This window comes from Saccopteryx leptura, chromosome 4, assembly GCF_036850995.1.
Source record: "Saccopteryx leptura isolate mSacLep1 chromosome 4, mSacLep1_pri_phased_curated, whole genome shotgun sequence".
In the NCBI taxonomy this organism is placed as follows: Eukaryota; Metazoa; Chordata; class Mammalia; order Chiroptera; family Emballonuridae; genus Saccopteryx; species Saccopteryx leptura.
Genome location: NC_089506.1, coordinates 185,325,590 through 185,340,417, shown reverse-complemented (window position 1 = coordinate 185,340,417; position 14,828 = coordinate 185,325,590). Strand labels below are relative to the sequence as shown.

Below are 14,828 nucleotides of genomic sequence, written 5' to 3'. Positions count from 1 at the left end.
TGTATGCACAAAGTTTTTTATTTGCAGCACTGCTTGTTAGTGTAAAACATTGATGACTTCCTAAATGTTTAAGTAGAAAAGATTTGCTTGAATAAATTATTGTACTATAGACAGTGGAATACTACACAGCTGTAAAAAGAAGAAAGATCTTTATGAACTGATACAGAATAATTTCCAAGAGAGATTATTAAGTGGAAAAAGCAAAGTACAAAAGACCATATATAGAATGCCAAAATTTTCATAAGAACAAAAAGAAAATTAGAAAATATGTACATGTTTTCTTATCATTACAAAAAAATCAATCAAACAAACCACATAAGAACAATATACCCAGAAAAGAATAAAGTTGGTAGCCAACAAGAATAGAGGGGGTAGAAGGCATAGAGGAGGAGATGACACTGCTCCAAGAGTAACGGTTTGTATGGTTTTGATTTTTTAAAAGAAAATCAAATCAATAAGGACAGGAAATGAAATTGACACTGGAACAAACGTCAAACTGTAGGTCAAATGAATACCACACAGAAAGGAAGAAAGCAAAGAAGGAAGGAAGGAAGAAAAAGGGTTACTTGATACAGCAAGAAAAAGGAAGGACATCCAGTTAAATTTGATAAATACCAAATAATTTTTTAGTATACGTATGTCCCATGCATATATCTCATCTGCCAATGCCCCGTTCCTTCTCCATGGCCTCACCTTGTACTACTCACTCACTCAGCTCCTGACACGTGGACCTTCCTGCTGTTCCTTAGACATGCCCAGCAGCTCCCACCTCAGGCCTTTGCATATGCTGCGGGGCTCTTTTCCCTCATGTAGTTTAGGATGTTGGTCAGAGATCGCCATTATTGAGAGATCTTGCCTTCCTACTGCACTTCTTTTTTCTTTTACTTTGATATACTATTGTTTTCTCTAAAACTTACTGGAAGATATATATATATATATATATATATATATATATATATATATATATATATATATATATATATATACCTGTATGAAATATAGGTAGGTGGTCTGTGTGTGCATGCGTGTGTGTACATGACGCATAGGAAGTGCTCAATAACTATTTGCTGAATAAAAGAATTACCAATCATGTTGGGCCATTTGAATGAGCACAGATGTGAAACCCCTGACACTGAACAAATGTTATTTTCCATGCCTCACTCAGCCATCTTTACATGTAGAGATTTCCTTTTTAAAGCCTAAAGTCTAAAAACCTGTCAAGAAATGCTGGAGAAAAAAAAAATAGTGCAAAGAGAGGCATTCTGCCCTCAAGCTCTTTGTAACTAATCAACTCTGCTTCAAGGGCCTTCAGGAGCTATTTTTCTTCCAACTCTAGCTCTTCCATCTAACTTGGTAATCCTGGGTCTCAGGTTGCACTTCCTCCCGTCCAAGGATGTGAAGGTCACCCACTTAGCAAACTCATCAGTGGATGCAAAATGCATTTAGAAGCAGCATCTATGGCAATTTAAAAGTGAAGATTAATTGAAGTTATTTATATTCAGTACAACTATGTTAGAGGAGTAGCGTAAGACAAATGGGGTTCTCCAGCAGGAATGCTTTATCCATGGTGAAGAAACACCACGGGGCAGCACTTGAGATCTTGCTCCCTGACATATGTCATCAGTTTGGCCCAAATAAACTCTTTAAAAAAAGAAAAGAAATACCCATGGACCACCAACAGCCAACTAAGATTACAACCTCACTTCTTCCTTGAAGAGGGTGGGCCAAGCAACAGGCAGGATAATGAGGTACCATATTTCCCCATGTATAAGATGCACCCATTTTTTTTTTTAAATTTGAGGTCTTAAAAACTGGGTGCATCTTATACAGTGGTTATAGTTTTTTTACTTGCATTTTCCTCTTTTTCACGCTTGCCGTCTTTGAGCTCATTGTTTCAAACTTGTTACCAGTATATTACAGTAGGTTAAGTTTTGCCAAGTTCTGCCCAGAAATGGTTCAGAAAAGATTTTCGTACAGTGCTAAATTCAAGTTAAAAGTGATCCAGTTTGGCCCTGGCCGGTTGGCTCAGTGGTAGAGCGTCGGCCTAGCATGAGGAGGACCCGGGTTCGATTCCTGGCCAGGGCACACAGGAGAAGCGCCCATTTGCTTCTCCATCCCTCCGCCGTGCTTTCCTCTCTGTCTCTCTCTTCCCCTCCCGCAGCCAAGGCTCCATTGGAGCAAAGATGGCCCGGGCGCTGGGGATGGCTCTGTGGCCTCTGCCCCAGGCGCTAGAGTGGCTCTGGTCGCAACATGGCGACGCCCAGGATGGGCAGAGCATCGCCCCCTGGTGGGCAGAGCGTCTCCCCATGGTGGGCGTGCCGGGTGGATCCCGGTCGGGCGCATACAGGAGTCTGTCTGACTGTCTCTCCCTGTTTCCAGCTTCAGAAAAATGAAAAAAAAAAAAAAAAAAAAAAGTGATCCAGTTTGCAAAAGTGAATGGAAATCGTGCTGCTGAACATAAGTTTGGTCCTCCTCCAACTGAGAAATCAATCCAAGACTGGCTACGGGAGAAGAAACCCCACTGAAAACGCCACAGCAGAAGAAGGCCATGAGAGGCAAGCAGCAAAATGGCCTGATTTAGAGAGGGAATTGAAGGTATGGACTGAAGAGCAAAGGGCAGTTGGAATTCCTGTGTCCACAAAGACAGTTCAGCAAGAGGCAAAAGGAATCGTTGATGAAAAAGAAGTTACTGATTTCAAAGGAGGACATAATTGGTGCTTCAGGTTCATGAAACAGAATGGATTAAGCATGCGTACATGCATTTGACTTGCCCAAAAGATGCCTGAAAGCTATGAGCAGAAGGCCCTTGAATTTCATTGCTTTGTCATTCAATGTCTGAAGACTCACCAGTTTGACTTGGGACACATTGTAAATATGGACAAAGTCCCCCTTCAATTTGATATCCCAAGTAACAGAACTGTTGATAAAAAGGGGGTGAAAACTGTAACTGTGAAGACAAGTGGACATGAAAAGAGTCATTATACAGTTGTTCTAGGTTGTTGTGCTGACAGAACCAAGCTGCCTCCTATGCTGATTTTCAAACACAAAACAATGTCAAAAGAAGACATTTCTCGAGGAGTAATTGTCCATGTTCATGACAAGAATTGGATGGATCAGGATGGGATGATGATTTGGTTTGAGAAAGTTTGGAGAAGGAGACCAGGTGGGCTCTTACACAAACCTGCGCTATTGTGCTTGATCAGTTCAGGGCACACATAACAAAAAACACAAAGAAGTTTGCTGCAGAGCAAAAAACAAAACTTGCCGTCATACCTGGAGGCTTGACATCCCAGCCAGCTCCAACCACTTGATGTCAGCATTAACAAACCCTTCAAAGCTGCCATGACAGACGAATGGAACCAATGGATAAAGTCTTCTGGGGACAATTTGACACCAGCAGGAAGAATGAAGAAACCAGCTATAGAAGTTTGTACCTGGGTGAAAAGATTCTGGGATAATATCAAGATTTAGATCATTGTCAGGTCATTTAAGAAGTGTGGTATTTCAAATGCCATAGATGGAACTGAGGATGAGGCAATATATGAAGACAGTGAAATGTCATCAGACACAGATGAGGACAAGCTAATGGATGGAAGTTTTGACAGTGATGAGGAGTTGTATGAATTTTATAATGAATAAAACTTGAGTTCAATAACTTTATGTAATACATTTTTTTTTATTTCGGGCCCCAATATTAAGGTGTGTCTTATACATAGGGAAATACAGTTTATGCATATACTTATATAAACAATCACAGAATTAAAACAATAAGCAATAGAAAAATAAATATTTGATTAGTTTGTTTGTTTGTTTGTTTGATAGAGAAAGAGACAGACAGGGACAAACAGACAAGAAAGGAGAGAGATGAGAAGCCTCAACTTGTAGTTGCAGCACTTTAGTTGTTCATTGATTGCTTTTTATATGTGCCTTGACTGGGGGCTCCAGCTGAACCAGTGACTCCATGCTCAAGCCATTAACCTTGGACTCAAGCCAGAGACCTTGGGCTTTAAGCCAGCAACCATGGGGTCATTTCTATGATCGCATGCTCAAGCCAGTGACCCCATGCTCAAGCTGCTGAGCTCTCACTCAGACCAGTGACCTTGGGATTTCAAACCTGGGTCCTCAGCATCCCAGGTCAATACTCTATCCACTGTGTCACCACCTGGTCAGACAGGTTTATCATTCTTATTTTACAGTTTAGTCTTGTTTAAATTTGAATTATGGAGTAGAGAAGCATCTTGATCTTTTCTGGGCTTTGCTGTCTCAACCATTCAGCTCATCTGCAAATATAAACTCCATCCTCTATTCATCAAAACCTTACCTTCCTCAGTAATATCTTCTCCTCTGACCCAGTAGAACACCTTGAGGACATCTTGAAGCTTCTGTCAGCTAGGGAGAATCTTGATATCATCCCAAAATAAAAATACTCAGCCCTCGTAACTTTTGGGGGGAGGTGGGAGTGCCAAATATTAAAGAAAAAGTACTGACATTTGATTCGCTTAGATGCGCACATGTAGCATGGGTTAACACCCTTGATGAAATTCTCTGTGTGTTGAAATATAACATAGGTGTTTATAAGCGGCACAACAGATTTTAGGAGAATTGTATTCACATCATAGGCTGAACCACCTCCACAGCTTTAAAAATATATATTATTTTTACTGATAGTCTAGGTTACTCAATATCATTGTTCTAAAAGTCATTATAAATCTAACAAATATAAGCTTAATGAAAATTTTGAGCCATGAACTTCATAATTCAAGCACTTAGCTTTTAATTTTTTTATAATAGCCTATGTTCAGGCAATTAATTTGAATTGCTCATGATCATGTTTTCTCTTTCCAACTCAAATGAGTTTTTGTATCATTTAATGTTTTTCATACTGCTGGTCATAAAATCAATTTAGAGAGTCATAACAAGTAGCTTCTTAATAAAATAAAATAATATAGGAAGAAAAATATAGAATATAGCCATAAGAAAGAAAATTATTTTTTATATAACTTTTGCTTCAGAAATATGTAACCAAACCTCTATAGTCCGTATAGATGTCAGGCTGCACTATAAAATGTTCTCACTGTGGATTGCAATAAAAAAAAAAAGTGGTGGGTTTTATATAAGCAATTTCCTAAGCAATTAGCAGACACCCACAGTAACAAATAAAACCTAATTCTTAGATTAACTGAAAAAGAAACACCATTATGTATTAATGTTTCTCAAGAAAAATAGATATTTTACTACAAAGAAAATATGATTCTGACTTCATGAAAATCAAGTCCCTAACTCGCTTTAGAAGCTGAAGGGTGGGGAAATAAGTGTACTTATTTAAATAAACTTTTTAACTAGAATTTATGATGACTGGGCATTGTTGGCATTTTGATGACTAATTTGAAAATCTCTATTAAAATAAAATGCAGACAGATTTTTTGGGGATGTAAAAATCTTTAAAAAGGCCTTTCCAGGGCTTTATTTTTATTATGACAAAACCATGATAAATCCTAAATGGAGGGAATGACATCTTTGCCATTTTAATGGATTATGGGAAAGGTGGGTACTTGATAGGCAGCCCTGGTCTTTATGTTTGCTCAGGGACTTTCAGTAGTTGCCTGTGTTATAATTCTACTGAGAATTGGGCCATGCAGGGAGCTTTGATGTCCCATAAAGTCCTTAAAGTCCATAATAAAATAGTCCCGAAGAACAGTATAAAGAGATTCCAGCTTGGGGTCTGCTCTGGGACTAAATGAGAAATCTAAGACATTGCCCATGTAGACTTACCTGAGGGATAGTCTAGGGGCACTAATGGCCAAGGATGTTTCTTGAGACCCACTGAGATGACCCCCAGACTTCTAAACGAACCTGTGTATTGGGGGTCATCACCTTAGCCAGTCTGGGATATACTGTTCTGATGATTTTGTCCTCTGCTAACCAGTCTATCATTAATGGCTGCTTGCTAGTCTTTTGGGGACTCATTTGTCCCTATCTCATACCAAGAAACCCTTTTATTGAATGTCACACTCTTTTGAATAGAAAATTGGCATAGAATGTGGTAACTGAGTAAGAACTGCACAGTTGACAGAAGTATCTGCAGCTTGATTTAATGCTTTTGGGAAAAGTTTTGGTGTAAAATTAATCTTGTCCATCAATAAACATATTTGAAACTCATTGACCAGCCTCTAGAAACCTTGACAAGTCATTTCAAAATGGCACAGGCTATAAATGGAAAATGTTCTTTTTGCTGGGAAGGAGTCCAAAAAAGAAAAACACTTCTAAAATTTATTTCACATCATTTAGATAGTCAGTCCTTCTCTCGTTCTCTCTTGCAAACAATGGAGTAAGTTTAAAAGCTAAGTTCCAATGCCTGTACTCTATAAATAAACCTTCACCAGGAAGACCTCAGTGAGTCAAGATGGTATAAATATTAAAGTAATGCCCTGGCCAGCTAGTTCAGTTGGTTAGAGCATAGTCCCGAAGCGCAGAGGTTGCGGATTCAATCCCCAGTCAGGCACACACAAGAACAGCTCGATGTTCCCGTCTCTCTCCTGCTTTCTCTCTTCCTCTCTCTAAAATCAATAAAATAAACATTTAAACAAAATAATTATAGGCCTGACCTGTGGTGGCGCAGTGGATAAAGCGTCGACCTGGAAATGCTGAGGTCGCCGGTTCGAAACCCTGGGTTTGCCTGGTCAAGGCACATATGGGAGTTGATGCTTCCTGCTCCTCCCCCCGTCTCTCTCCCTCTCTCTCTCTCCCTCTCTCTCTCTCTCTCTCTCTCTCTGTCTCTCTCCCTCTCTCTCTCCTCTCTAAAATGAATAAATAAAATTAAAAAAAAAAGATGAGCATATTTAAAAAAAACAATTATAAATATTAAAATTACAAGAGTGGTTACATCTTAAACTTTTATACTATCCTTTCATCATTCCTCCTCAGATATGAGAATAGGGCCTGCCCACTATAAGGCATCCTGGTGTCCTGGCATGTGAAAGCCTAGAGCTACAGAGCCTTTGTTCACTACGGTACACAGAATAATGGTCTCCAAAGATCTCCACACCCTAAGCCCTACAACCTGTGAATATGTAACTTCACACAGCAAAATGGATGTTGTAGAACTTATAAAGGTAAGAATCTTGAGATGAACTAATTACCCTGATTACCTGGGTGGGCCCAGTTAATCACGAGGGTCCTTATAAAAGGGACACAGGACAAGTCAGAGTCAGAGAGAGAAGATGAAAGGACCAAATCAGGAGTCAGAGAGGAGAGCTATTTCACTGCTGGCTCTGAAGATGGAGGAAGGGCCACGAGCCAAGGAATACAGGCAGCCTGTAGAATCTGAAAAAGACTAGGAAAGAGATTCTCCCCTTACAGCCTCCATTGGAAATAACCTGGCCAACACCTTGAGTTTAGCCCAGTGAGACTGATTTCTGACTTCTGACCTCATGAAGAGTAAGAGAACAAATCTATATTGTTTTACTCACTAGGTCTGTGGTGTGTAAAGCAGGAATAGGAAACTAATACATTTACCCAGCTCCTAACAAAAAAGGAAAATAGAGAAGGGGAGTCCCCCTCTATCACTTTGTCTTTGGGAATAGGGTGTTTGCTTCTTAGGATAGCCACAGGGATCTCTCCCCAGAAATACACCAGAGTGCTTCTCCATCACCTGGGGCTCATTTAGTAGCAGAACATGTAGTATGAAAATTGTTTCTTACCCAAATAATCTGAAAATCTTTATGATAAATAATTTATTGACATAACATCTCAGAACAAGTACAATTTTAGAGCAATGGAAATACCTAACAAACTAGTAAGTACAGATAGTACAGTTACTAGAACATGGGTAAACTATGGAAATTTTATAAATAAATAAGGCTTCCATGAATGCTATCTTAATTTCTAGGATTTTTCAGATTCATGTTTGTTTGCCCTGGCTCATACAGAAGTTTTTAAAACAAGAAAAACAAAAAGGGATGGATTATCGCTTAGTTTCCCTATTTTTTTTTTTATCTCTACTGTATTACCAGGTTGTTTTCCTTATTGGATTATATTTTACTACTTACTTTGGACAGAATTGGGTGACTCAATTGACATCCAAATAGACCTCATTTCAAAAAATAAGGTATTTTTAGCTATTTTAAATCAAACCTTGGTCATGTATTTTTTCCATCATTAAAACTTCAAGAACAAATCTGTGCCATCAGAAACATTTATTCTCCAAATTCTGTTTCTTCCTTCTTATTTTAGAATTTATCACTAAATAAAGACCCCCTTCTCAGCATCTTATCCACTTATATTATTGGTGCTTCAAACTAGGAAGGGTAAAATATACATGCCACATAGTTTTGATCATCTATTAATGTTGGGCTTTCATGCCTTAAAAAAACACATTAAGAAGGAAAGGGAATATCAAATTCTCGAGGGTATGATATTTCTGCAATAATCTCAATAAGGGAGACATTTCTTCAGGTTCAGTGAAAGTTCGCAGAAAACATAAAGAAGTATTCTGTAAAGTCAGATTTGCATAAGATCTGAAATATGAAAGTTCAGATTGCAGAATTTAAGAGCTTGCAAGAAAATATAGGCGGTTATTATTCCATCTTATCCTGTCTGTACATTTCTCTGTTTCAAGTGCGAGTTAACCCCGGTGTGAAATACAGCTGGAGGTACAGAAAGTTCACACAAGAGCATTCACCCTAAATACTTGCAAATCAAAAAGGTCCAGGCAGCAAGCTGGCAGTGAAATGAGAAACAACCTTTCAGAAAAAGGTCAAGAGACGATGCAGAGTGAAAAATCTCCAGGAACTGTCACTTTCTTAAAAGGAAAATGACAAAAGTGACAAATTTCAGCAAGTCTGAGAACAAAGGACAGAGGTTGAGAAACATAGACTAGAACAACCTGCCTTCTCCCTCTGAGACACTGGTCAAGGTCATTTTCCCAGAATTCCTTAGGGGTTCTCCCCTACAGAGCAAGAGGGCAAATCCTTGTCACAGATTATTGCCACCCAGGAAGCAGTGCCCCCAGACGGGCGAAGTTGAAAAGGTCTGGGTTCTTGGAGCTGGTAGCCCATGTTCCCAGTCTTACTACCCAAGCTCCTTTAGGACTTTCCTTCAGTATTAAACACATACCAATGAGATCTCCTGAGTAATAATGAGCAAGCTTACATGCCTATACTCAACACACAGACGCACATACACAGAGACACGTGCTCATGCATGCATACACACACAGACACGCAGTGAAGAGTTAATCAGCCATTTCCCGATTGGTGGCAACTTGCCATGTCTCTTACAGGGAACGCTTCCTCTCCTCCTTTCCCCCCATCCTCTTGTTTTATCCCTTTCCATTCCCCCACCACCAGCAAGTTTTAAAGGTACTAGGCGGAGCATCCAAAACATTTATTTGCACCGCTAATAATATTCAGTGATTTCAAAAGTTCTCAAGCCTTACCCTTGATTGCGTTTCTAAGCATTTTCAGAAGCAAAGCACCAACTCGAGTCAGAGAGCCCCTGATTTGGAACCAAATGGAGACAGAACTGAGAATAGTTCTGAATGTTTTTCAAATAAATATGCAAACCTATCTTCCAACCAGTTACTCTAGCCTCCAAGAGATAAGGAGTTGAAAAGCTTCTCTCTAGAGAATAGAATGTACTAATTGTCCAACAATGAAAATATTTCCAAATTTGGAGCATATAAAATATATAGATATTCATCATTTAACTACTTTAAGATAACTTTATATCTTTGGGGTTTTAATCATTTTTTTAAAAAGTGTTTTTTTTAAAAAAAGACATTTTTTTTTTGAAAACACTAAAGTACAATGTCATTCTGCAACAGCAGTTTTCCATCAAATGCTTTTTACTTTAAGTTGTAAAAACAACATTGATTAGTCTGCCAAGCACTACTAAAAAGTTCTCTGCATTACAAAAGAATTTGGAGCCTCGTTTATTACCGTCTAAAATTGTACATCACATCGCAGATTTGATAGTAACATAGTGTAAACTAAACAACCTTTCCTATCTAGACCAATAGATATTATAATAAAACGGTTCAGAAGTTTTCTGAAAAGCATGATTTGGTGGATCCCTAATCTAAAACAAATCTTTTTGTTTCCTCCCCAAACAGATGCCGATTGTGTGCCTACCCCCATAGTTCTGTCCAGAACCGTCCCCTAGAACGGATGACACTGAGAGAAATTAGATAAAGGAACGGGGGCGCAGAAGGGTCTGGATTTCATCACCAAGGAGTGACACTGTGAGGCATAATGACCGGGGTTATTTATTTATTTTGTTTGTTTGCTTGTTTCTCACATTGCTTCACACAGAAGTGTTTGTGTTTTCCTCCTGGGAAACAGCCAATAATAAACTTCAGAGAGACAAAACCGTTAGTGCTGACCGAACTCACCCAGAAGTCTGTCCTGGTCAGAGCTAACGCAGTTGGCCTGCTGTCAAAGTTTACATCAGTTTTAAAATGGAACTTGAGGTCCAAATTCTCGTGGCAGTGACCACATTTCTTCTGCCAAGTAAGAACAGTGAGCCAATTGCATCTGTGATCTAAAATTGAGGTTCAGAGTGTTGAAAACATGGGTACTGGTTCCATGATTTCTTAATATCTCTGCAAAAAAAAAGGGGGGGGGGAATTGACCCTTGAAGTTTATGCGGGGCAATACGTGAAAGTTTAGGCAATACGTGATAAGAAAGGAAAACTGGCCTGACCTGTGGTGGTGCAGTGGATAAAGCGTCGACCTGGAATGCTGAGGTTGCCGGTTCAAAACCCTGGCCTTGCCCGGTCAAGGCACATATGGGAGTTGAAGCTTCCTGCTCCTCCCCCCTTCTCTCTCTCTCTCTCTCTCTCTCTCTCTCTCTCCCCCCCCTCTAAAATGAATAAATAAATAAAAATAATTTAAAAAAAAAGAAAGGAAAACTAATGTAAAATTTGCTCAGCTGGCTTTTGTGACTCCGAAATAACATCAGTTTCTCCTAGACTCTCATATGTAGTACTTACTAGAAGACAGCAGTGCTTGGATTTGATTTCGGTCTATGTCTCATTCCTCACACATGATGGCATATTCTGGACTAAATTTATGCATTGAATATGCAAATAAAAAATCAAGAGAGATTTGAGTTATGACATTATTTTAAAATTCTTTTTTACTGGATTTATTACCATCAGAAAATCTAAGCTTTCTAGCCTTTTATATTGGCAAAAAATGCCCCATCTTACATGTGCTTACAGACTCTGTTACTCCCTATCGAGAGAGAATCTGTGTCTCTTCCCCCTGAAACGGTGCGGGCCCCTGACAGACGGAAGGTACACGGTGTGACACCACCTGACTCCTGAGGCTGAGTTAGCAAGTGTCTTGCAGAGTCTCCTAGTCTCCCTGGAAGACTGTGGAACCCAAGCCTCCTGGTCAGGAAGAAGTGCCGGTGGCCATTCTCAGAGAGCGCCTGGAGAAACCCCAGCCCTGCATGAACAGAGAGAAGTGCCTGGCCGGCCCCCCACACCTGACTGCGTTCACACAAGACTACTCCTTCAGGGTTCTGCCTGCAGAACCCCCCAGCCAAGTCATTTGTGGATTCCTGACCCTCAGAAACCAGGAGCAATGATCAATTATTTTTGTTGTTTCAAGCTGCTGAGTTATGGGGGTAATATGTTACATAGCATTAGAGAACAGAAAGAAAGCTTCTGCCTTAATTAAGGGACCCCTTCAACAGGGGCCTTGTCATGTGACCGGTGTGTTGCCCTCCAGCCCTCTGCATCCGACTCAGAACAAGGACTCATTCTCCCAGGTGGGAGGAATGCTGGGTGCTGGGGGTGCATAGCTGCCTCCCTTTCCAGGTGTTGCCCTCAGTGGAAGGTATGTCCCTCTCTGAGGACAGCCTGCATGCAATAGTAGTCGATGCACGATACTCAGACCTGGCCTCCTTGCCTTAATTCCGGCAACATGGAACAGTCAGCACAGCCCCAATGCTCCCTGTGAGCTGGCGAAGGCCTTGCTTGGAATAGTATCAGTTTAACTTCATCCTCTGCTCAGTCTTGCTTCCGTCACTCCCTTACAGGTTATCCCTGAACGTCTGTCACAATAATCTACTGCACACAAACCTCCATTTCAAGGGCAGCTTCCAGATCACCTGAACATTCAGGCCACAATCAAAGGTTAATTGCCACTGGAAAAGAAGGTGAAGGCAGGCTCTGAGCTACTGCAACTCCCCGGGTTCCCGGTAGACAGCAATAACAATTAAAGATGCATTGATTCTTGCAATGACATGAACAACATTTCTAATCAACTGATTATTACCGGTAGACTGAGGTGATTCTCTGACAGTCCTTAAGGCACCCTTGACTCATCCTGACACTTGCTGGACATGATCTAGTTGGCCTGACCAAAAACATTTTGGCCTTAGGAAGTTTAGACATCATGATATTTCAGAAGAGTGTGTTTAAAATAAAATCTTTGTATTTGGGATCTGCATTAGCAATAAAACACTTGAAATAAGACCATACCCCTTCCTAAATTTTTCCAGAAAGAAAATGGTTTAATCTCTTATTTTATCCACCAATCACCTTTCAGAAGTGATTCATTTCTTTGCAGGACTGTGGAGAGGAGGGCTGAGTTCAGACATCATTGCTGGAGGCTGAAGTTACGGTGACAGCGCAAGGAGGTAAAGCACAGGCCATTCTTTCTCAAACCAGGTTCTACCTTCTACTTCAGCATTTTATAATTAATTCATGAAGACATGCCTCAAGCTGGTTTTCTCACTTGCTATCCTGTGTTTTCAGGCTCTTGCTCACCAAAATTAGGGGCTATTTCAAAATAAATATGAAGCTCTAAAATAACCCCTAACTTTTGTGAGAAGTATACTTTACACGAACACAGCTCCTAAGCAACTACTGATCTTTCTATTTTCTCAAAGCCCTCTTGAGGCCGTTACGTCAGCACTAACACAGCACGCAGGTGAATGGGAATACACACTTATTGCCTTCCCAATAAACAGCACAGTGTCATCTGGAATTGTTCTGTAACACTTTACCAGCTTGGGAAGCAAAATTTGGTGTCATTCTTTTTGATGTCCAAATTCAGTTACTCTACCCCCCCCCCAATCCATCTGTGGAGGAAAGTATTTCTTCTGTCCCTGGGGTCTTCATTCCCAAAAGAAGTCCCAAGACTCAGGTGTTTCCTTGGTTCTGTGTGTCAGTTTTGATGACCAGCTCTTCAGAAGAGATAATGAAACACACTCCTTGGTCAGAGTATTAGTCCATTCAAGCTACTATAACAAAAAATACTATAGACTGTGTGGCTTAAAGAACAAACATTTCCTTCTTACAGCCCTGGAGGCTGGAAAGTCCGAGATCAAAGCCCTGGCAGATCTGCTGGCTGGTGAGTGCCTGTGTCCTAGCTCATAAACGGCCATCTTCTTGTTGCATCTTTACATGGTGGAGGCATCAAGGGACCTCCCAGGGCTCTCTTTTATAAGGACACTGATACCATTTATAAGGGTTCCACCTTCAACACCAAATCACCCCCCACCACCACCACCAAAGACCCTATCTCCAAATATCACAATGGGGTTTCAGCATATGAATGTGGGATGGATACAAACACTGAGTCTATAGCAGTCAGTCCAAGTAGTCAGTGCTCTTCGGTTACAGTGATTGTATCACCCCTATGCCAATGCTGCCCTTGCCTGCTGAACAGACCACAGCACATCTGGCCGATGCTGACCTGCTAGTTTCTCCCCATTCAGGAGAGCAGCAGTGGTGCCTTATTCAGCTAAGAATGCTCTCTAGAGACACAGCTCTCTATCATACATACAAACTCAGTCACCACCCCAAGGTCATTCATGATGCTAAAGTAGCTGAGCCAGAGGTGTCAATCATCCAACACATGTTCTGCCCAGATGTGCATTCCTGTGCCCAAACAGCACTTACTGCCACAGCTCAGTTAGGCCCCTCTCCTTGGAGAATGAGTCCCCAGTGCTGCTACAGGAGTGGCAGAGAGACAGCCCAGGATCCGCAGAATCAGTGGTGCGGCTGACATAGCCTAGCCACCTTGGAGCCAAGGGAAGGTCAACCCCACACTGGATCTGCCCATCCTCCCGCTTCAGGACCCATCGAGTTCCTGACCTCACATGATTCTCAGCATTCCGACTGTCTCATCTCTATAGCCCATCATCAACATTCAAAATACAGGCCCAGCCTGACCAGGCGGTGGCGCAGTGGATAGAGCGTCAGACTGGGATGTGGAGGACCCAGGTTCGAGACCCTGAGGTCGCCAGCTTGAGCGCGAGCTCATCTGGTTTGAGCAAAAGCTCACCAGCTTGGACCCAAGGTCACTGGCTTGAGCAAGGGGTTACTCGGTCTGCTGAAGGCCCGCAGTCAAGGCACATATGAGAAAGCAATCAATGAACAACTAAGGTGTCGCAATGCGCAACAAAAAACTAATGATTGATGCTTCTCATCTCTCTATCCCTGTCTGTCCCTGTCTATCCCTCTCTCTGACTCTCTCTCTGTCTCTGTAAAAAAAAAAAATACAGACCCAGTGACCCAACACGCATAAGCTTGGTTTCCCATGGCATGTCAATCCGGGTAGCAAGGGTCTTAAATGATATCACTACATGCTGTTTCTCTGATTCAGCTTCACTAGGTCCTTCCCTGGAGGGACTCTTGTACACTTCCCCTCAAAATACAGCTTCATGCTTCTGGGAATTTCCACAGGCTCTGTGAAGCACTTCTTTCAATATTCACAGTGTTCACTTCTCACATATTCACAGCTGTGACTGCTGCTCACCAGGGAGCTGTCTCTTGTCAAGGCTGACCCCAAAGCATTACCTCCAACTGGAAC

At 41.2% G+C, this 14,828-nt stretch overlaps 1 protein-coding gene across 1 annotated transcript in view; it reads right to left on the bottom strand.

Annotated features, from left to right (window-relative positions):
• CTXN3 (cortexin 3) overlaps positions 1-9,484 on the bottom strand; it is a 63,300-nt gene extending 53,816 nt beyond the window's left edge. Inside the window, exon 1 of the mRNA XM_066379929.1 lies at positions 9,437-9,484. The gene's annotated coding sequence lies outside the window, so the exon portion shown is untranslated. The remainder of the gene's footprint in view (positions 1-9,436) is intronic.
• Between the last annotated feature and the right edge of the window lie 5,344 nt (positions 9,485-14,828).